Source organism: Salmo salar, chromosome ssa04 (assembly GCF_905237065.1).
Source record: "Salmo salar chromosome ssa04, Ssal_v3.1, whole genome shotgun sequence".
Lineage (NCBI taxonomy): Eukaryota > Metazoa > Chordata > Actinopteri > Salmoniformes > Salmonidae > Salmo > Salmo salar.
In genome coordinates, this window is record NC_059445.1 from 59886694 (window position 1) to 59909654 (window position 22961).

Sequence of the window (22961 nt, forward strand, 5' to 3'; positions counted from 1 at the left end):
TACCGAAGTGGAGCGAATCTTGAACGCAAAACCCCTTGGATACATCTCCTCTGATGTAGCAGACCCAGATCCCGTCACACCGAGCCTCCTACTCATGGGACGCATCGCTTCCTCGGGCCTTGTATGACTCAAGTAGCATAATAGGGAAACGCAGATGGAGGCGTAGCCAAGTCCTTGCCAATTAATTTTGATCCCAGTTCATTCACCACTGCCTTCCTAGTCTACAGGAAAGACAGAAGTGGAAGAAGGATGGAAAGGAACTTACTATGGATCAAGTGGTTCTCATTGTGGACCTTGGAGCTGATGGACGCATCAGGACTGCTTCCATCCAGGTCAAGGGTCGGACTTACCTACAACCAGTTTGGAACCACCAAGACTCTTCCTAGAGCTGGCCACCCAGCCAAACTGAGCAATTGGGGGAGAAGGGCCTTGGTTAGGGAGGTGAATAAGAACCCGATGGTCACTCTGACAGAGCTCCAGATTTCCTCTGTGGAGTTGGGAGAACCTTCCAGAAGGACAACCATCTCTGCAACACACCACCAATCAGGCCTTTATGGTAGAATTTCCAGACGGAAGCCACTCCTCAGTAACATGCACATGACAGCCCGCTTGGAGTTTGCCAAAAGCCACCTAAAGGACTGTCAGACTATGAGAAAAAAAGTTTCTCTGGTCTGAAGAAACCAAGATTTGGCCTGAATGCCAAGCGTTACACCTTGAGGAAGCCTGGCACCATTGCTACGGTGAAGCATGATGGTGGCAACATCGTGCTGTGAGGATGTTTTTCAGTGGCATGGACTGGGAGACTAGTCAGGATCAAGGGAAAGATGAACAGAGCAAAGTACAGAGAGATCCTTGATGAAAACCTGCTCCAGAGCGCTCAGGACCTCAGACTGGGTTCATGGTTCAACTTCCAACAGGACAATAAGTACACAGCCAAGATGACACAGGAGTGGCTTCGGGACATGTCTCTGAATGTCCTTGAGTGGCCCAGCCAGAGAACGGACTTGAACCCAATCGAACATCTCTGGAGAGACCTGAAAAGAGCTGTGCAATGACGCTCCCCATCCAACCTGACAGAGCTTGAGAGGATCTGCAGAGAAAAATGGGAGAAACTCCCCAAATACATGTGTGCCAAGCTTATAGTGTCATACCCAAAAAGATTCGAGGCTGTAATCGCTGCCATAGGTGTTTCAACAAAGTACTGAGTAAAAGGGTCTGAATACTTATGTAAATGTAATATTTCAGTTTTTGTAATAAACTTGCAAAAAAAACTATTTTTTGCACTGTCATTGTGGATCATTGTGTGTAGATTTGAGGAAAAAACGATTTAATTATTTTTAGAATAAGGCTGTAATGTGGAAAAAGTGAAGGAGTCTGAATACTTTCCAAATGCACTGTTGAAACCAGCATAGAAGCAGTGGTGTAAAGTACTTAAGTAAAAATACTTTAAAGTACTTCTTAATTAAGTAGTTTTTTTTAAGTATCTGTACTTTACTATTTATTTTAAAACTTTTACTTCACTACATTCCTAAAGAAAATAGTGCTCTTTTACTCGTTACATTTTGAATGATGAGCGGGACAAGAAAATGGTCCCATTCACCCACTTCTCAAGAGAACATCCCTGGTCATCCTTAATTCCTTTGATCTTACTCTATGACAATTGGGTACTTTTTCCACCACTGCATAGAAGCAGATAAAACCCAACTCATACCTCAGGCTCATGATGACAGATGGTAGAGCATGGTGTGTGCAACGCCAGGGTTGGTAGAGCATGGTGTGTGCAACGCCAGGGTTGTGGGTTCGATTCCCACGGGGGGCCAGTACAAAAAAAAAAAATGCATGAAATGTATGCATTCACTACTGTAAGTCGCTCTGGATAAGAGCGTCTGCTAAATGACTTAAATGTAATGTAAATGTACAATATGGCACACACACACATCCAACTGTCTCTACAGATGTTTTCAAGTTTCAGTTAAACCTGTTGGGGATAGGGGGCAGTATTTGCACGGCCAGATAAAAAAATGTACCCGATTTAATCTGGTTACTACTCCTGCCCAGTAACTAGAATATGCATATAATTAGTAGATTTGGATAGAAAACACTCTAAAGTTTCTAAAACTGTTTGAATGGTGTCTGTGAGTATAACAGAACTCATATGGCAGTCAAAACCCTGAGACAAATCCTAACAGGAAATGGAAATCTGATGTGTGGAATCACTTCAAACCTTTGCCATTGAAACACACCGGGACTTATTAATCATTTAGCACTTCCTAAGGCTTCCACTAGATGTCAACAGTCTTTACAAAGTGGTTTGAGTCTTCTATGGTAGAAACTGACCCAAAGAGAGGCTTGGGAAGTTGGTCACAGGGGGAGGGCCATTACTACTATGACGCGGGCGCCCATGGGAACCCTTTTGTTCCGAAACGTTTAGTAAGACAATGCAATCGTCCGCCTTGAATATTATTGAACCTCTGATTGAAAAAGGCCCTAAAGATTTATGTTATACAACTTGACGACAAGTCCCGCGCGCTTCAGTACATTATGAGTAGCCTTCGGAACGCGCTAACAAGAAGGAACTATTGGGACATAAATTATTAACTTTTTCGAACAAAACTACATTTGTTGTGGACCTGGGATTCCTGGAAGTGCCTTCTGATGAAGATAATCAAAGGTAAGGGAATATTTACAATAGTATATTTGATTTTAGATGGTTCCAAGATGGCGCTAACATGTATCGCCTAGCCTATTTTTCTGAGCATACCACGTCGTTTATTGCAAAGTGTGATTTCCCAGTCAAGTTATTTTTAAATCTGGTAATGCGGTTGCATTCACGAGATGTTAATCTATAATTCTTTGAATGACAATATTAAATTTTAACAATGTTTTCGAATAGTAATTGTGTAAATTGTAGCCCTGACCACCGGAAGCATTTGAGGGAAAATATTTTCTGAACATCACGCGCCGATGTAAAATGCTGTTTTTATATATAAATATGAACTTTATCGAACAAAAAATGCATGTATTGTGTAACATGATGTCCTAGGAGTGTCATCTGATGAAGATTGTCGAAGGTTAGTGCTGCATTTAGCTGTGTTTTGGGTATTTGTGATGCATCTAGTTGCTTTGAAAATGGCAGTGTGATTTTTTTTTGGCAGGGTACTCTCCTAACATAATCTAATGGTTTGCTTTTGCTGTAAAGCCTTTTTGAAATCGGACAACGTGGTTCGATTCAGGAGAGGTGTATCTATAAAATGGTGTAAAATAGTCATATGTTTGAGAAATTGAAGTTATAGCATTTGAGGTTTTGCAAGCATCCCACGACTGCGGCTCTACCTCCTATTCAAAAGCATCCTTTGTCCTTGAAAAACAGGGAAATCTCCAGACTCATCATACTGCAGTGATGCCACACATATCCTGTGAATTACTGTATCTCTGCCAGGATGACAATAAAACTGCTAACACAGACATCCAGTGGTAGCTGTCGTTTTGTGCAAGGATGGAAGTAACAGTGGGGAATTGTAGGGCGCTTCACTTGCATTTGTCACTATTTTCACAAAAAGAATTACATACTTGTCATGACAGGCACAGTCATTATAAGATAATTAGGTTGAAATCTCCCTATGCTTGGCGTAAAAGTGCAATCATTAGTGACGTTGATTCACTGTGAGGCGGGCAGCTACCCAGGCTGATCGTCTAGCCCCGGCACTGATAACATCAATTTGACCTCTTCTTTAATATTTATGTATCGTTTTAAGAAAAGGTGATATCTGTCTTTCTCTCCTTCTGAGCCCCTATTTCAAAAGGAGGGCTATTCAGTGCTAGGTGATAACCGTCTGCCATTGTGCCTGAGAGAAACCTCATGAATAATCTTCTGAGCCCTGTCACATTTTGGAAGCTTCTGCTAGGCTGCAGACAAGAGAACACAGCATGCGTACAATTTCAGACTTGGACCTCGAATACAATGCGAAATGGCAAAGAGGTAATTTTCTTTCTGGAGAAAGTCAGTTCTAAAATGTTAGTATTAGAGGTTGACCGATTAATCGGAATGGCTGATTAATTAGGGCCGATTTCAAGTTTTCATAACAATCAGTAATCGGTATTTTTGGTCACCAATTTTCTGTTTTTTTATTTATAAAAAAAAAAAATTATGTACACCTGTATTTAACTAGGCAAGTCAGATTAAGAACACATTCTTATTTACAATGACGGCCTAGAAACGGGGGTTAACTGCCTTGTTCAGGGGGGATTCGTTTTTGCAACCTTCGGTTACCAGTCCAACGCTCTAACCACCTGCCTTACATTGCACTCCACAAGGATTAACAGGCTGACTACCTGTAACACAAGGGCAGCAAGAAGCAAAGGTAAATTGCTAGCTAGCATTAGACTTACAAAAAACTATCAATCTTAACATAATCACTAGTTAACTACACATGGTTGATGATATTACTAGTTTATCTAACATGTCCTGCGTTGCATATGATCGATGCGGTGCCTGTTAATTTTCATTGAATCACAGCCTACTTCAACAAACGGGTGTTGATTTAACAAGCGCATTTGCGAAAAAAGTACTGTCGTTGCACCAATGTACCCAACCATAAACATCAATGCCTAACAGGAATATTTAGACTTAGTCACCCGTTGGATAAAATACGGAATGGTTCCGTATGTCACTGAAAGAAAAAAACTTTTGTTTTCGAGATGATAGTTTCCAGATTCGACCATATTAATGACCCAAGGCTCGTATTTCTGTGTGTTTATTATACACTTCTCAAAAAAATAAAGGGAACACTAAAGTAACACATCCTAGATCTGAATGAATGAAATAATCTTATTAAATACATTTTTGTTTACATAGTTGAATGTGCTGACAACAAAATCACACAAAAATAATCAATGGAAATCCAATTTATCAACCCATGGAGGTCTGGATTTGAAGTCACACTCAAAATTAAAGTGGAAAACCACACTACAGGCTGATCCAACTTTGATGTAATGTCCTTAAAACAAGTCAAAATGAGGCTCAGTAGTGTGTGTGTGGCACCCACGTGCCTGTATGACCTCCCTTCATTACCTGGGCATGCTCCTGATGAGGTGGTGGATGGTCTCCTGAGGGATCTCCTCCCTGACCTGGACTAAAGCATCCCCCAACTCTTGGACAGTCTGTGGTGCAACGTGGCGTTGGTGGATGGAGCGAGACATGATGTCCCAGATGTGCTCAATTGGATTCAGGTCTGGGGAACGGGCGGGCCAGTCCATAGCATCAATGCCTTCCTCTTGCAGGAACTGCTGACACACTCCAGCCACATGAGGTCTAGCATTGTCGTGCATTAGGAGGAACCCAGGGCCAACCGCACCAGCATATGGTCTCACAAGGGGTCTGAGGATCTCATCTCGGTACCTAATGGCAGTCAGGCTACCTCTGGCGAGCACATGGAGGGCTGTGCGGCCCCCCAAAGAAATGCCACCCCACACCATGACTGACCCACCGCCAAACCGGTCATGCTGGAGGATGTTGCAGGCAGCAGAACGTTCTCCACGGCGTCTCCAGACTCTGTCACGTCTGTCACATGTGCTCAGTGTGAACCTGCTTTCATCTGTGAAGAGCACAGGGCGCCAATGGCGAATTTGCCAATCTTGGTGTTCTCTGGCAAATGCCAAACGTCCTGCACGGTGTTGGGCTGTAAGCACAACCCCCACCTGTGGACGTCAGGCCCTCATACCACCCTCATGGAGTCTGTTTCTGACCGTTTGAGCAGACACATGCACATTTGTGGCCTGCTGGAGGACATTTTGCAGGGCTCTGGCAGTGCTTCTCCTGCTCCTCCTTGCACAAAGGCGGAGGTAGCGGTCCTGCTGCTGGGTTGTTGCCCTCCTACGGCCTCCTCCACGTCTCCTGATGTACTGGCCTGTCTCCTGGTAGCGCCTCCATGCTCTGGACACTACGCTGACAGACACAGCAAACTTTCTTGCCACAGCTCGCATTGATGTGCCATCCTGGATGAGCTGCACTACCTGAGCCACTTGTGTGGGTTGTAGACTCCGTCTCATGCTACCACTAGAGTGAAAGCATCGCCAGCATTCAAAAGTGACCAAAACATCAGCCAGGAAGCATAGGAATTGAGAAGTGGTCTGCGGTCCCCACCTGCAGAACCAGACCTTTATTGGGGGTGTCTTGCTAATTGCCTATAATTTCCACCTGTTGTCTATTCCATTTGCACAACAGCATGTGAAATGTATTGTCAATCAGTGTTGCTTCCTAAGTGGACAGTTTGATTTCACAGAAGTGTGATTGACTTGGAGTTACATTGTGTTGTTTAAGTGTTCCCTTTATTTTTTTGAGCAGTATATTATAATTAAGTCTATGATTTGATAGAGCAGTCTAACTGAGCGGTGGTAGGCAGCAGCACGCTCGTAAGCATTCATTCAAACAGCCCTTCGCTGTGCTTCAAGCATTGCGCTGTTTATGACTTCAACCTGGGTGGGTATAATTTGTGGAACGTTCCAACAGGAATCTATTCCAAAAACTTCGTAAATAACAAGGTTTCCAAAAAACAACGCATACAAAGTTGTATTGCGGCAGAATAAGATACCGGGTAGGGAGTGGTCTATTTCATTGCGTTTTTCACTCATCACGTTTATTCCGAAAAATGTCTGTCCTCACATGTCTGTTTGCCTATGGACAAACATTAAGAATAAGCTACGTGGTGAGTTGATGCCTATTCGGCAGCTAGTTAGCTAGGTTTGTATGCGTTGCTACCTTGTATGCGTTGTTGGTTGGCAACCTTTTACTTTACGTTTTTTTGGAACAGATTCCTGTTGGACTTCAAGCCTATCAACTCCCAAGATTAGGCTGGTGTAACCGATGTGAAATGGCTAGTTAGTTAGCCGGGTGCACGCTAATAGCGTTTCAAACGTCACTCGCTCTGAGGCTTGGAGTAGTTTTTTCCCTTCCTCTACATGGGTAACGCTGCTTCGAGGGTTGGCTGTTGTCAATGTGTTCCTGGTTTGAGCCCAGGTAGGAGCGAGGAGAGGGACGGAAGCTATACTGTTACACTGGCAATACTAAAGTGCCTATAAGAACATCCAATAGTCAAAGGTATATGAAATACAAATCGTATAGAGAGAAATATAATTCCTATAATAATATAATAACTACAACCTAAAACTTCTTACCTGGGAATATTGAAGACTCATGTTAAAAGGAACCACTAGCTTTCATATGTTCCCATGTTCTGAGCAAGGCACTTTAACATTAGCTTTCTTACATGGCACATATTGCACTTTTACTTTCTTCTCCAACACTTTGTTTTGCATTATTTAAACCAAATTGAACATGTTTCATTATTTGAGGCTAAATTGATTTTATTGATGTATTATATTAAGTTAAAAATAAGTGTTCATTCAGTCTTGTTATAATTGTCATTATAAAAATAATAATAATAATTGGCCGATTTAATCGGCATCGGCTTTTTTGGTCCTCCAATAATCGGCATTGGTATCGGCGTTGAAAAATCATAATCGGTCGACCTCTAGTTAGTATAACAGTAGGGTTAAGCAGTAGTCCTGCTTTGGCCTCCCTCCTACTTGGACCTCCTATCGCCTTTCCTATCATTTCGTTTTTTCTCTGTTCAAAGCTAAATGGTCATTGTAGGAACCAGATAATGTGTACTTGCAATTTGCTTCTCCCAAAATGGCAGCCTTTTAAATTGAACAAAAACCTATCCATTGAAAGTGATATCGGACCTGTAAAACGTCTTGTATTGATTGCAGTCAGTCTCTTGTAGGGTATTAATGAGTATCATGTAAGTCTCCCACATGAGACAGGGAGTTCATGTCACATGTTTTTAGGATAGGCCATCAAATCAGGTAGGAAGGGATGTAAACTGGAGTTGTTTCCATAACGGCACACCAGAGTATCCACTGAAATAATGAGGGTAGCCTCAAATACAACTCAGCTCCCTCATCTCTTCTGACCTTCTCTATCCACAGATTTCACCAGCCGAATGCACTAATGAGGACTTGGAGCAGGACTGTGTGAGGAGGAACTCTCTCTGTCTCTCAGTTCTGTACTCAGGATTATTGGGAGTGCTTTTGGAATGTGCCGAGCTAAACCAGAAGAAGACTGCTGTCCTGGTGGGAGGAGGCCGTTAGATCTGCCTGCTACATACATATTAATCTGATCTACTAGGCCCTCCAACCTTTCCCTGGTCTCTGACGGAGGGCAGCCCATTGAAGCAGAATCCCAGCCCCCAACACCAGCCCAAACCCAGGGGCCCCTCCAATCTGACTCTGGGCCAGTCCTGCAGCACAGAGGACCTGTCTGAGGGCCTCCCCGTGGCCACCTTCAAGAAGGGTTTCTCCCTGCGTAACGTCAGCCTGTGTATGGTGGACGGGGTCCAGGATATGCTCCAGAGGAGCCGTGGGGCCTCCCCAGAACCCCACTGCAGGCTCAAAGGGGACACAGGGGGCCACTGGAGCCCGCATCTGCTGTGCCTGCCCCGACGGCCCCGCTCTGCCACCCGCCAGCCGAGGTGCAGAGGGAAGGGGCCCTGCGCTATATGGTAGCAGACGACTCGCATAGCATGGTCTGCAGCACTCAGTAGCAGAAGTGTCGTCTGCTGCTCATGAGGAGGAGGGGCCGCCACTGAGCGGGAGAGGGGCTTCCTGCTGGAGTTCTATGTGCCGCCCAAGGTGAGTCTCGTGGTCACTTCCTGTATTTTACATGGATTTGGTAGAGAAAATCACATACCTGAAGTTTTAAAAGGTAGTCAACGCTATAGGATTACATTGGGCTCCTGTATTGCTGACCTGATACTCTGACACTGAAAATTAGATGTCTTTTGTCAGTGCGTGCGGTATCTCTGGTGTCTCCTCTGTCCTCTCTCTGGCCCAGTCATCCAAGCCCAAAGTGAGTGTTCCTCTGACAGCTGTTGTGGAGGTGCGGACCACCGTGCCCCTGGAAATGCCAGACATGGACAACACCTTCGTCCTCAAGGTAAGCTTTACTTGTCAGGACATTATCACACGTGTATGTAGGCTTTATGACATAACATTCAAGTAGTACCAAATGCTCTGTATGCTGCAGATTTGCATAATGAACCAAACAGTGAAAACCGCAGACCATATTTGTTGAATTTATCTTACGTCAGTAGGCTAAAACAGGCTACGAATATGATACCTTATACATCAATGTATTTTCCACTTCGTTTGCTCAATTATATGTAGTCCTACACTGAACAAAAATATAAACGCTACATACAGTTCATATAATGAATTCATTAGGCCCTAATCTATGAATTTCACATGACTGGGAATAGAGAGTTGATTGGTCACATATACAGTTGAAGTCGTCAGTTTACACAAGTCATTAAAACTCGTTTTTCAACCACTCTACAAATTTCTTGTTAACAAACTATAGTTTTGGCAAGTTGGTTAGGACATCTACTTTGTGCATGACACAAGTCATTTTTCCAACAGACAGATTATTTCACTGATAATTCACTATCACAATTCCAGTGGGTCAGAAATTTAAAGGCACAGTCAACTTAGTGTATGCAAAAAGTTTGGAAAATTCCAGAAAATTATGTCATGGCTTTAGAAGCTTCTGATAGGCTAATTGACATCATTTGAGTCAATTGGAGGTGTACCTGTGGATGTATTTCAAGCCCTACCTTCAAACTCAGTGCCTCTTTGCTTGATATCATGGGAAAATCAAAAGAAATCAGCCAAGACCTCTGAAAAAAAATTGCAGACCTCAACAAGTCTGGTTCATTCTTGGGAGCAATTTCCAAACGCCTGAAGGTACCACGTTCCTCTGTACAAACAATAGTACGCAAATATAAACACCATGGGACCACGCAGCCGTCATACCGCTCAGGAAGGAGATGCGTTCTGTCTCCTAGAGATGAACGTACTTTGGTGTGAAAAGTGCAAATCAATCCCAGAACAGCAGCAAAGGACCTTGTGAAGATGCTGGAGGAAACGGGTACAAAAGTATCTATATCCACAGTAAAACGAGTCCTATATCGACATAACCTGAAAGGCCGCTCAGCAAGGAAGAAGCCACTGCTCCAAAACCGCCATAAAAAAGCCAGACTACGATTTGCAACTGCACATGGGGACATAGCTCGCACTTTTTGGAGAAATATCTTCTGGTCTGATGAAACAAAAATAGAACTGTTTGGCCATTATGACCATCGTCATGTTTGGAGGAAAAAGGGCGGGACTTGCAAGGCGATGAACACCATCCCAACCGTGAAGCACGGGAGTGGCAGCATCATGTTGTGGGGGTGCTTTGCTGCAGAAGGGACTGGTGCACTTCACAAAATAAATGGCATAATGAGGAAGGACATTTATGTGGATATATTGAAGCAACATCTCAAGACATCAGTCAGGAAGTTAAAGGTTGGTCGCTAATGGGTCTTCCAAATGGACAATGACCCCAAGCATACTTCTAAAGTTGTGGCAAAATGGCTTAAGGACCACAAAGTCAAGGTATTGGAGTGGCCATCACAAAGCCCTGACCTCAATCCTATAGAACATTTGTGGGCAGAACTAAAAAAGCTTGTGCGAGCAAGGATCCTACAAACCTGACTCAGTTACACCAGCTCTGTCAGGAGGAATGGGCCAAAATTCACCCAACTTATTGTCGGAAGCTTGTGGAAGGCTACCCAAAACATTGGACCCAAGTTAAACAATTAAAAGGCAATGCTACCAAATACTAATTGAGTGTATGTAAACTTCTGACCCACTGGGAATGTGATGAAAGAAATAAAAGCTGAAATAAATCATTCTCTCTACTATTATTCTGACATTCTTAAAATAAAGTGGTGATCCTAACTGACCTAAGACAGGGAATTCTTACCAGGATTAAATGTCAGGAATTGTGAAAAACTGAGTTTAAATGTTTTTGGCTAAGGTGTATGAAAACTTCTGACTTCAACTGTACGCTATATATGCAAAAGTATGTGGACACCCCTTCAAATTAGTGGATTTGGCTATTTCAGCCACACGTTGCTGACAGGTTTATAAAAATCGAGCACACAGTCATAGGATACCACCTTTCCAACAAGTCAGTTCGTCAAATTTCTGCCCTGCTTGAGCTACCTGGTCAACTGTAAGTGCTGTTATTGTGAAGTGGAAACATCTAGGAGCAACAATGGCTCAGCCGCAAAGTGGTAGGCCACACAAGCTCACAGAACAGGACCCTGTGTGCTGAAAGTGTGTAAGAATCGTCTGTCCTCGGTTGCAACACTCACTACCGAGTTCCAAACTGCCTCTGGAAGAAACGTCAGCACAAGAACTGTTTGTCGGGAGCTTCATGAAATGGGTTTCCATGGCCGATCACCATGCGCACCATGCGCAATGCCAAGCATCGGCTGGAGTGGTCTAAAGCTCGCCGCCATTGGACTCTGGAGCAGTGGAAACGTTTCACCATCTGGCCGTCCTACAGACGAATCTGGGTTTGGCGGATGCCAGGAGAACGCTATCTGTGCCTATGCATAGTACCAACTGTAACGTTTGGAGGAATGATTTCTGGGGTAATTTTTCAAGGTTCCGGCTAGGCCCCTTAGTTACAGTGAAGGGAAATCTTAACGCTTCAGCTTACAATGACACTCTAGACAATTCTGTGCTTTCAACTTTGTGGCAACAGTTTGGGGCGGCCCTTTCCTGTTTCTGCATGACAATGCCCCCGTGCACAAAGCGAGGTCCATACAGAAACAGTTTGTTGAGATTGGTGTGGAATAACTTGACTGGCCTGCACAGAGGCCTGACCTCAACCCCATCGAACACCTTTGGGATGAATTGGAACTTCGACTACGAGCCAGGCGTAATCACCCAACGTCAGTGGCCGATATTGGCGGGAACTTGAACACGCTGTCATACACACCAATCCAGAGCATTCCAAACATGCTCAATGGGTGTCATTTTTGGTGAGGATGCAGGCCATGGAGGAACTGAGACATTTTCAGCTTTCAGGAATTGTGTACAGATCCTTGTGTGCATTATCATGCTGAAACATGAGGTGATGGCGGCGGATGAATGGTATGACAATGGGCCTCAGGATCTCACCACGGTGTCTCTGTGCATTCAAATAGCCATCAATAAAATGCGATTGTATTTGTTGTCCGTAGCTTATACCTGCCCATACCATAACCCCACCGCCACCATGGGGCGCTCTGTTCACAATGTTGACCGCACGCCCCATGACGCTATACACGCGGTCTGCCATCTGCCCAGTACAGTTGAAACCGGGATTCATCCGTGAAGAGCAGAATTCTCCAGCGTGCCAGTGGCCATCGAAGGTGAGCATTTCCCCACTGAAGTCGTTTACTACGCCGAACTGTAGTCAGGTCAAGACCCTGGTGAGGACGACGAGCATGCAGATGAGCTTCCCTGAGATGGTTTCTGGCAGTTTTTGCAGAAAATCTTTGGTTGTGCAAACCCACAGTTTCATCAGCTTTCCGGAGAGCTGGTCTCGACGATCCCGCAGGTGAAGAAGCTGGATGTGGAGGTCCTGGGCTGGTGTGGTTACACGTCATCTGTGGTTGTGATGCCGGTTGAACGTACTGCCAAATTCTCTAAAACAATGTTGGAGGCAACTTATGGTAGAAAAGTTTACATTCCATTCTCTGGCAACAGCTCTGGTGGATATATATGCATTCAGCATGCCAATTGCACGCTCCCTCAACTTGAGACGTCTGTGGCACTGTGTTGTGTGACACAACAGCACATTTTACAGTGGCCTTTTATTGTCCCCAGCACAAGGTGCACCTGTGTAATGATCATGCTGTTTAATAAACTTCTTGATATGCCACACCTGTCAGGTGAATGGATTTTCTTGGAAAAGGAGAAATACTCACTAACAGGAATGTAAACAAATTTGTGCATAACATTTTAGAGAAATAAGCTTTTTGTGCATATGGAACATTTCGGAATCTTTTATTTCTGCTCATGAAACATGGGACCAACACTTTACATGTTGCGTTTATTTTTGTTCTGTATATACTGTATACATTTATATGCTCTAATGTTCTTCAGTGACCTTTTTATTTTGTTTCTTTATACACCTATCCAATACTCTCTCTCATGTCTACACCAGTGCCTAGTTGATTTCGACTGTTCACCTATTATGCCTAATCCAATGCTTGTGTTGCAGATGGAGAATGGAGGAGAATACATCCTGGAGACTTTAGACTCCCTTCAGGAACACTCCTGGGTAGCTGACATTCAGAACTGCATAGACCCGGGGTAAAGAAAAAGACCACCACACTCACTTCTCTGTGATCTAGGGTTGCATTTCAATTTAGTCTAACGTGAAATTAGATTCCTTCCCTTTTCTCTCTTCCTGCACTGATGTGAAGGAGAAGTGAAAGCAAAATCCCAGTGTACATCTACCATATTGCTTTCAACCCTGTGTTTTCAGATTGACAGAAGATGGAAAAGGATTTCACTTCAGACTATTGAGATGCACCCCTATATAGATGATTTTAAGCAGCACCACTCAAACCAGTTCCTTCTCTTCCTCTGTCTCAATGAATGTGTTTGTATTCTGTGTGACAGGGACAGTGGAGATGACATTGAGCTGACGTCTTGTCCTCACGGCCAGTTCCCCTCGGTGTCCACCTGTAGCTGTGAGCTCACATCTAGTGAGTACTTATTCACTTAAATTGGTAATGGTATCCCAGCTAGCACATAACGTTCTGACAACCATATGTTTCGTCTTGGTGAGATCATGGTTATTTTGCATACAACCTTCCCACAACTTTCTGGGAATGGTGCAGGATAGTTGCTTGGCTTTGGAACATTCTCAGCACATTTAAGGAACACCATTTTCTTGGTATTTCATTACTTTAACAGAACATTTCCTAAAAGTTCAAACATGGTTTTATTTCATTTCAATTTTGGTAATGTTCTAGGGACCTTCTCCAACTGGTTTGACATTGGGAATGTCAAATTGTTCAGAGGATGTTACGGAAACAATGTTCTTCTGTGGGAATTTCAGTACTTCAGCATAACGTTTCCACATGGTTCTATTTAAAGTCATGTTCTCAAATTGTTCCAAGAAGGTTAAGAGAACTTTAACATTCAGAGAATGTTCTAAGAATGTTATTTATAAATGTGTACATTCCGTTCTCAGCATCAACAAAACTCTCTCTATCCTCAATCTTGCCATACCTGATCTTAATGAGTGTTTTTTTCCCCTTTGAAATTGGGTCTGTTTGAATAGGCAAAAATGAACCTCTTTAAAAAAAAAAACATGGCATGCTAGCTCCATCCTGGTGGAGCAGTGGACTAATTCCATGGATAGAGAACAGAACATCATCGGTCATCTCACTGACACTGTGACACAATAAAAAAAAAATACATGTGTTGGCATGAATAATGCATAAGCAAATACATGTCCATGTGTCCTATCTGTGCTTAGAGTTCAAAACAGTTAACCTAAGCTAGCACTATTTTTAAAGGTTTTATTGAAACATGTTCTCAGAGCATTAATAAAACCTTTCAGGAAAACTTTCAGGGAACCATAGTAAAACGTTCGCAGTAGCCTTCTTCACGGGTCCAAAAAGTTGAACTCTTTTCCCGAAATGGACCTGGGTTTTTCCAAACTGGACCCGATATGCATAAAAATATTTTTTAATATAGAGACCCATTCTGAATGGACCCAAGGACAACTAGACCCGTTCCGTATAGACCTGGTTTGATCCAGACCTGGTCTGATCCAAGTGAGGGAAGCAGCAGAAAAGAGGAGAGAGGTGCCGCTCTAGCAGAAGGGGGAGGGGCCATACTGTGAGCGAGTGACATAGGGAGAGATGGCAAACAACCAAGCTGTCTCACGCTCTAGTAGACTAATGGCTATGATAGCTAGGTTATTTATCATCAAATATGATTACGTAGTTCCTGTCTTGACTGCATCAAACCAGGAGAAGCTAGCTAACTAGGCTAATTGGAGCTACAGTGCATGTACTTCCTCATTCTACAGTTACAAATAACAAGTCCATTCAGAATATTAAGTAGCAGCCTACCGGTTGGCTCTTGGTCATGGTAGCCTATCCTTCTCCTTTTAACTTTTAATTCTGTCATTTTAATTTCATATTCCATTGATTACATATCTCCTACCTTTTGCCACATCTATGACCGTAGCCTATTCCCGATTTGATGACTTATGATTGGCCAACAACAACAAGCTACACACGCCACACTCCACTCTTGTGAAAGGCAAGAGCAGCAGCATAAATGAAAACATTTCTCTCTCTACTGTTGCAGTCGCGTTCGGATCTGTAGGGGCCCTTCCGGACAAGTCAGTTAAAATGACATATACCCGAGACAATCACATTCGACCCAGACCCGTGACATTATTTAGAATTCTAGATCCCGACCTGCTCGGCTCCCGAACCGGGTCTCGGTATTCAGGTACAGGTGGCTCCGTGAAGACCTCTAGTTCTCAGAACCTCCCTGCAACCTAAAAATTAACGTTCCCAGAACAGGCAAAATGTTCACTTCCATTCTCAGAAGGTTAAAAAAACATTACCGGTCATTCCCAGAACCAATAGGAAACCAAAAACATACATTTACACATCTTCCAAGGAACCAAATGTGCTAGCTGGGATCTCCGCATCTGACTGTATGGAGTAACTTTCACTCCATGCTCTCTCTGTCCACACAGACATGCACAAGACCCCTCAGCACCGTGCTGGCCCCTCAGGGTCCCAATGTCAGACCCTGTTGGCCTTTCCTTTGCACCCCACCCACATCCCTCTAGAACGCTTCCTCCAGTCACTGGAGTCCAACAGGCCTGGAGCAGGTAATGGCCAGCTCTCTGGATGTGGAAGGATGGCTTTTTTCTGCTCAGCCCATACAGTGACGAGATGTTTAAGTTGTGCTTTTCACCTGTAGGTGAAGGATCGCCCCACTCTGAGACGGACACCTCTCTGACCTGCTATCCATGGTTCCACAGTACACTGTCTCGAGTGCATGCTGCTCAGCTGGTGTTGGTGGGCGGAGCCCGGAGCCACGGGCTCTTTGTGATTCACCAGAGCGAAACGCGGCTGGGAGAATACGTCCTTACATTCAACTTCCAGGGCAAAGCCAAGGTATGCTCAGACTCAAAACCCTGATCCCAAACAAGTCTTTTTATCTGGCCGGCTGCCCATTCACAGGATTCCCCGTCACAAGGGCATAATGTAACAATTTTTTATTGAACCTTTATTTAACTAGGCAAGTCAGTTAAGAACAAATTCTTATTTACAATGACGACCTACCCCGGCCAAACCCAGACGACGCTGGGCCAATTGTATGCCGCCCAATGGGACTCCCAATCACGGCCGGATGTGATACAGCCTGGATTCCAACCAGGGACAGATACCCCCAAAAACACCTCTTGCACTGAGATGCAGTGCCTTAGACCGTTATGCCACTCGGGAACCCAAAGTACTTAAATAAAAATACTTTAAAGTACTACTTAGGTCATTTTGGGGGGTATCTGTACTTTATTTTACTATTTACTTTCACTTCACTACATTCCTAAAGAAAATTATGTACTTTTAAAAAAACAATTTGTACCCCTTTTTCTCCCCAATTTCATGATATCCAATTGGTAGTTAGTCTTGTTTCATCGCTGCAACTCTTGTACGGACTCGGGAGAGGCGAAGGTCGAGAGCCATGTGTCCTCCGAAACACAACCCCGCCAAGCGTCACTGCTTGTTGACACAATGCTTGCTTAACCTGGGAGCCAGCCGCACCAATGTGTCGAAGAAAACACCGTACACCTGGCGACTGTGTCAGTGTGCACTGTGCCCGGCCCGCCACAGGAGTCGCTAGAGCACGATGAGACCAGGACAACCCGGCCGGCCAAACCCTCCGCTAACCCGGACGACGCTGGGACAATTGTGCGCCGCCTCATGGGTCTCCCGGTTGCGGCCAGCTGCGACATAGCCTGGGATCGAACCAGGATATGTAGTCCTGGTTCAAACGCTGCGCCACTCGGAAGGCCAAAAAGAAAATGTAGAATAAGCTACAGTGCATTCGGAAAGTATTCAGATTCCTTCCCTTGTTCCACATTTTGTTACGTTACAGCCTTATTCTAAAATAGATTTGTTTTTTTCCCTCATCAATCTACACATAATGCCCCATAATGACAAAGCAAAAACAGGTTTTTAGACATTTTTGCAAATGTATTTTCACATTTACACAAGTATTCAGACCCTTTGCTATGAGACTTGAAATTGAGCTCAGGTACATCCTGTTTCCATTGATCATCCCTGAGATGTTTCTATAACTTTGAGTCCACCTGTGGTAAATTCAATTGATTGGACATGATTTGTAAAGGCACACACCTGTCTATATGGTCCCACAGTTGACAGTGCATTTCAGAGCAAAAACCAAGCCATGAGGTTGAAGGAATTGTCCGTAGAGCTCAGAGACAGGATTGTGTTGAGGGTACCAAAACATTTCTACAGCATTGAAGGTCCCCAAGAACACAGTGGCCTCCATTATTCTTAAACGGAAGAAGTTTGGAACCACCAACACTCTTCCTAGAGCTGGCTGCCCGGCCAATATCGTCCAAAATAATATTGTGATATGTTGTGATATGTAACTGTATTGATTTCCCCCCCCCCCCCCTCCAACTACCCTACTACCCTTTCCCCCCATCACTACCCTGCTACCCTTTTCTCCCCATCGCTATCGAACTACCCTGCTACCCTTTCCCCCATCGCTATCGAACTACCCTGCTACCCTTTTCTCCCCATCACTATCGAACTACCCTGCTACCCTTTTCTCCCCATCACTATCGAACTACCCTGCTACCCTTTCCCCCCCATCGCTATCGAACTACCCTGCTACCCTTTCCCCCATCACTATCGAACTACCCTGCTACCCTTTTCTCCCCATCACTATCGAACTACCCTGCTACCCTTTCCCCCCCATCACTATCGAACTACCCTGCTACCCTTTTCTCCCCATCGCTATCGAACTACCCTGCTACCCTTTTCTCCCCATCACTATCGAACTACCCTGCTACCCTTTTCTCCCCATCACTATCGAACTACCCTGCTACCCTTTCCCCCCATCACTATCGAACTACCCTGCTACCCTTTCCCCCATCACTATCGAACTACCCTGCTACCCTTTCCCCCCATCACTATCGAACTACCCTGCGACCCTTTCCCCCCCATCACTATCGAACTACCCTTTCCCCCCCATCACTATCGAACTAACCTGCTACCCTTTCCCCCCATCACTATCGAACTACCCTGCTACCCTTTCCCCCCCATCACTATCAAACTACCCTGCTACCCTTTCCCCCCATCACTATCAAACTACCCTGCTACCCTTTCCCCCCATCACTATCGAACTACCCTGCTACCCTTTCCCCCCCATCACTATCGAACTACCCTGCTACCCTTTTCTCCCCATCGCTATCGAACTACCCTGCTACCCTTTCCTCCCCATCACTATCGAACTAACCTCCTACCCTTTCCCCCCATCACTATCGAACTACCCTGCTACCCTTTCCCCCCATCACTATCGAACTACCCTGCTGCCCTTTCCCCCCATCGCTATCGAACTACCCTGCTACCCTTTCCCCCATCACTATCGAACTACCCTGCTACCCTTTCCCCCCCATCACTATCGAACTACCCTGCTACCCTTTCCCCCCCATCGCTATCGAACTACCCTGCTACCCTTTCCCCCCCATCGCTATCGAACTACCCTGCTACCCTTTCCCCCCCATCACTATCGAACTACCCTGCTACCCTTTCCCCCCCATCACTATCGAACTAACCTGCTACCCTTTCCCCCCCCATCACTATCGAACTAACCTGCTACCCTTTCCCCCCCATCACTATCGAACTACCCTGCTACCCTTTCCCCCATCACTATCGAACTACCCTGCTACCCTTTCCCCCCCATCACTATCGAACTACCCTGCTACCCTTTCCCCCCATCACTATCGAACTACCCTGCTACCCTTTCCCCCCCATCACTATCGAACTACCCTGCTACCCTTTCCCCCATCACTATCGAACTAACCTGCTACCCTTTTCTCCCCATCACTATCGAACTAACCTGCTACCCTTTTCTCCCCATCACTATCGAACTACCCTGCTACCCTTTCCCCCCCATCACTATCGAACTACCCTGCTACCCTTTCCCCCCCATCACTATCGAACTACCCTGCTACCCTTTCCCCCCCATCACTATCGAACTACCCTGCTACCCTTTCCCCCCCCATCACTATCGAACTAACCTGCTACCCTTTCCCCCCCATCACTATCGAACTACCCTGCTACCCTTTCCCCCCCATCACTATCAAACTACCCTGCTACCCTTTCCCCCCCATCGCTATCGAACTACCCTGCTACCCTTTTCTCCCCATCACTATCGAACTACCCTGCTACCCTTTCCCCCCCATCACTATCGAACTACCCTGCTACCCTTTTCTCCCCATCACTATCGAACTACCCTGCTACCCTTTCCCCCCATCACTATCGAACTAACCTGCTACCCTTTCCCCCCATCACTATCGAACTACCCTGCTCACCTTTCCCCCCCATCACTATCGAACTACCCTGCTACCCTTTTCTCCCCATCACTATCGAACTACCCTGCTACCCTTTCCCCCATCACTATCGAACTAACCTGCTACCCTTTCCCCCCCATCACTATCGAACTACTCTGCTACCCTTTCCCCCATCACTATCGAACTAACCTGCTACCCTTTCCCCCCCATCACTATCGAACTACCCTGCTACCCTTTCCCCCCCATCACTATTGAACTACCCTGCTACCCTTTCCCCCCCATCACTATCGAACTAACCTGCTACCCTTTTCTCCCCATCGCTATCAAACTACCCTGCTACCCTTTCCCCCCCATCACTATCGAACTACCCTGCTACCCTTTCCCCCCCATCACTATCGAACTACCCTGCTACCCTTTCCCCCCCATCACTATCGAACTACCCTGCTACCCTTTCCCCCCCATCACTATCGAACTACCCTGCTACCCTTTCCCCCCATCACTATCGAACTACCCTGCTACCCTTTCCCCCCCATCACTATCGAACTACCCTGCTACCCAGTTTACAAATTTACCTCATTGTATGGACAAATGGAAAGTAGTCCCGGTCGCGACCCAAGATTGCCGTCCGCGTACTAAGCAGCATTGGATACAAAGCAATGGGAATGGTAGGAAGACCTAACAGCATGCCATGCCTCTCCCTCCTGTGAGCAGCACCTGCGTCTGTCTGTGGACTCTCAGGGCCAGTGCCATGTGCACCACCTGTGGTTCCAGAGCGTGGGGGACATGCTGCAGCACTTCCACTGCTATCCCATCCTCCTGAAGTCGCGCGGGGCTGCAGACATCACGCTGCGATGCTACATCCAGACACACAGCAGCCACCCAGGTAACACACGGCTACTGCTTGAGATATTTTTGTGTCAAATATAGGCTATTAATATGATTTATATTTTAGTGACAAAACATAATGAGTGTTTGACGTCTTATCCAACATTTCTAGTGCTCAAAAACAATCCCTGCATTCTTCAACTGCTTACCAATATATAACTTCTCATCTTAAATTTGTTCACTCAAGCTTTTACATCGGAGGATGTACTAAAAGTGTTACCCAGCAGGAAAGTCGTTTTTAAAAAATGTATAGCTTCAAGCCAATAAATTAGCCTTTTAGGAGAGATCCACTGGATTAGGCAACCAAACGGGATTGAGGATCACTCTTCCAGGCTGTCTTTTTGAGGTGCGCCACAAGGGACGGGAGTCAAAATAGTTATTCTCTGTGGAATGTGTTCTTTACACTGAAGCTCCCTCTTCCCTCTGCTGTTCCAATTGTGTCCACTCGTCTCAGTCCACTGTGTGTAACCACTTAGTGTCAGCCTTTCTCATGCTAAATCCATTTGGTCTCTCCTCTGTTTTGATTTCAACTGAAATATCCTCAAAGCCTTCCTAATGGATTTCTAAAACCAGTCTTTTTTTTTTTTTTACCTAAACATGTTCTTTTGTACCTTTACACCCTGAAAAATGTAATATAGCACATAAATGCAATTCAAAAGATTCCTACTCTGACTTTGTCCAAATCAAGTTAATAGATAGAATTTGGATTCAAGATAGATCTACGGTGCATACGTGTGTGTGTGTGTGTGTGTGTGTGTGTGTGTGTGTGTGTGTGTGTGTGTGTGTGTGTGTGTGTGTGTGTGTGTGTGTGTGTGTGTGTTTCTCTTTGCAGGGCTCAGAGCGTCTCGGATGTCCACCCATACCAGAGAGGCTGTCAGAACGGCCTCCACCAATCGGCACACTTATTTCCCAGAGTCTTTCAGCTGGATGGCGCATCTGTGGACTCTGCTCTGCCCCCCAGGTCCCCTGCTCTGCCCCGCATCCCGCCTCCCTTCACCAGACTTGAGGATGGTGGTGGTGGGGGATTACGGAGTTGCAGTGGCAGCAATGAGCACCTGCTGCCGCCCTCTGGTGGCTCTGCTGATGAACAGCAGGAGAGTGAGGGCACACAAAGAACACAAGCAGTAGAGAGCCAGTACTGTCTACTGAGGAACCTTGACGTAATCTATGACTGACCGCATCAGAATCACATATCGGTTTTGTCAAAACTGGAACTGCTGCCATAAGAGATTTTGCAGGTGGTGGAACATTCTCCTGCATAGTTTTTGTGTGATAAAACGTAAGATATCTTTTCAGTGCTCATTGTATGCCATACCACATGTATCCTCTGACTAGAACACAACTGAATCCCACTAAGGGAGAAGGAATGGATGGGTACGTGCAGTGAACTTGAGAGAATGACTTAGGATGTCAGTGCTAAGACATGACAAAGAAGGGGAGGATTATATACACCCCAGTGGATGGAACTGTTATATTCAACCTTTATCCCTCCCAGCTGTAGTGAAGGAGATCCTCAGTGATCCCCTTTGATCAAAAGACAATGTGACCCCATGTTTGTACCACATTTGAGTCTCATAAATCTCTTGGCTCCATGGAATATTACCATTAGTTAACAGGGCGCAATACTCCCTTTTTAAAAACATGTTCACTAAAATGTTACTGTGCTTGCTACCAGACTTTGGTTCAAATACAATTTTAATTATTTTATTTTTTTTCACATACATTTCAAAGTATTCAGATATTCAACTACTTGTATTCTCAAAGAATATTGGAATGTATTTGCAAATACACTTGATAAGTATTGGAAATGTATTTGTAAATACTCAAATACACCGACAAATGTATTTAAGTACAAATATTTAAATACTCCCATGCAATTGAACCTATGTCCTAGGAGTATTTGAAATAATGTTTTGAAAATATCTTCACATAGTAGGCTATTTATGACATTTTTTGAAAATACTTCCATAGAAGTAGTTCATTTTGGACACATTTGAAAATACTTTAAAATATTTAAATGAATAATTAAATACACATGTATTTGAACTCAGGTCTGCTTGCTACTATGACATGTAAGGTGTATACTTAACAAATTGTATTCAGTGTATAGCCTAATGTAAAAATAATTTGTCACACTGTCCCCTCTATTTCAATCATGATTCCTTGGGAGACATATGGTGGTAAAAAATGTACTACACTGACAACACTTAAATTAATATTCACCAGCTTTTCAAATTTGGTAGAATATATACTTACAAGCACATCAAGGCAATTATATGGGGATAATTACAACTCTACTGCCGCTGTAAATTTGCATTTTTTTGTTTGTTACTTATTATATATAAAAGTGAGTTCACTCTAGAATCAAAGTTAGCCAGATGTTTTCAGACCTCAGAAATGGACGAGATGAGGTTATCAAACATGAATACGACTACATTAAGGTCTGACAGCAAATAAACGTTACTTATTCTGAACTGTGTAGAATACCATTTTTTTTACAGTAAAACAACAACTATAAGCTGCTGTGCTGCTGTAAGCCTTATGATTA

At 44.6% G+C, this 22961-nt stretch overlaps 1 pseudogene; it reads left to right on the forward strand.

The window, feature by feature from the left end:
- Positions 1 to 266: 266 nt before the first annotated feature.
- Positions 267 to 21541, forward strand: LOC106603418 (SH2B adapter protein 2-like; annotated as a pseudogene).
- Positions 21542 to 22961: the final 1420 nt, after the last annotated feature.